Genomic DNA, 1,689 nt, shown 5'->3' with positions numbered 1-1,689 from the left:
CCCCCCCACCAAACCTCCCATCTGATGCTTCCTCTCTCTGTTTCTTTAGCCCGAGCTCGCTTTACACAAGCTAAGCGTTCAGCACGAGGCAGGTAGCTTATTTGGACGACGAAAAGCTTGCAAAAACCCTTTTTAAGTGCAAGACAGATGTTGAGCCTGTCAGTGTTGTACCACTGAAGAGAGCCAGAGCACGAGTGAGTGAGATGGATGGGTCCAGAGAAGAGGGAGTAAAAGGAAGAGAAAAAGAAGAAAAGGAGAAACAGGGATGGAAGAAGGAAGAGGTAGGAGAGGGTTCCACAAACCTCACCTCCTTCCTTTTGAAGTATGTGTGTGTGTGTGTGTGTGTGTGCTTTTGTGCTTGCGTGTGTGTGTGAGGAAGAAAGAGACCAAGGGGTAGCAAGGGAGAGATCAAACACACTTGTGTTACTGTAGCAGGGGCAAACACCTCTCCACCCCCCTCCCAGCCACCTCCACCATCATCCATCCATTGCCAGGCTGACAGTAGAGCCTCCGATTAAGAAGACACGGACAGCGGTGGACAGTAACTTTGTTCTTTACTCAATCACGGTACTTAAGTATGAGTTTTAATCTTTCTATCTATCTAATTCTATCTCACTTAAATGTTTAGGCTTCTACTTCACCATATTTCAGAGGCAAATATTGTATAGTTGCTGCATTCATTTCCCAGCTGGTTACTCTGTGCATTCATATTTTACACATGCAACCCATGATGAATTATGATGCATGCTAATAGACTGAAATACCAAACAGTACATAGTAAAATAACTCCAATTTAATCAGATACAACAGTAAAATGCTGCTTACACATAAATGCATCATTATAAATACAATAGTGACTGTATAACAATATAACACTGAGTGGTTATTTTCTGCATGACAAGTAGCCTAGTTTTACTTTTGATACTTACACAACTGTACAACTCTGATTTGCAACATTTGCAAGTGGTTGAGGAAGTACTCAAATCCTTTACTGAAGTAAAATTTGCTATACTACATTGTAAAAATACACTCAACAAGTAAAAGTCTTGCACAGGAAATGTCAATCAAAAGAAGATAAGTATGTATTATAAAAATGTACTCATACTCATACTTGTAAAAAGTACTGATAATTCAGAAAAGATTGTATATTTTGTATATTATTATACTAATAATTATTATTATTGATTCATTTGTGAGTGGCTTTTTATGGTTGTAGTCGGTCATGGTTGTGCTAATTACTTTAATACGAAGCAGTGCACATATTTTACAAGCTCTATCATTTTTTGCATGTGCAAAGTAACTAAAGCTAAGTAAAAAAAACAATATTTCCATCTTTATGATTGCTTCTTCCACCTCTGGAAGAGGATGGATGGATGGATGGATGGATAGATGGATGAGATCAGGACAAGAGTAATAAAGGCTGCATAAATAAAGTTTACGACCTCTTTCCTGTTGCCCCCTGCATCAGACAGACGTAGAGCACAGGACTGGGCAGGGGGATGAGGAGGGGAGAGGATTTCCCTTGTAAAACTAAGTGTGAGGCAATGGAGGGAAGCCAATCCCTCCCACCGACCCACTACCACACTTCCCCTACCGGTGATATCAGGGCGGGCAGGGGCTCCCTGATAAAAAAACCAACCTTGGACTCCGGAGAGAGAGAGAGAGAGGGGGAGAGAGAGAGAGGGAGAG

The 1,689-nt window shown here is 41.1% G+C and overlaps 1 protein-coding gene across 1 annotated transcript in view; it reads left to right on the top strand.

Moving 5' to 3' along the window:
* The window catches only part of LOC116701031 (pappalysin-2), a 105,115-nt gene that overhangs the window by 12,661 nt on the left and 90,765 nt on the right, over nt 1-1,689 (top strand). The gene's annotated exons all lie outside the window — the stretch shown is intronic.

Source organism: Etheostoma spectabile, chromosome 13 (genome assembly GCF_008692095.1).
Source record: "Etheostoma spectabile isolate EspeVRDwgs_2016 chromosome 13, UIUC_Espe_1.0, whole genome shotgun sequence".
In the NCBI taxonomy this organism is placed as follows: domain Eukaryota; kingdom Metazoa; phylum Chordata; class Actinopteri; order Perciformes; family Percidae; genus Etheostoma; species Etheostoma spectabile.
This window is presented reverse-complemented; position numbering and strand designations above follow the sequence as displayed.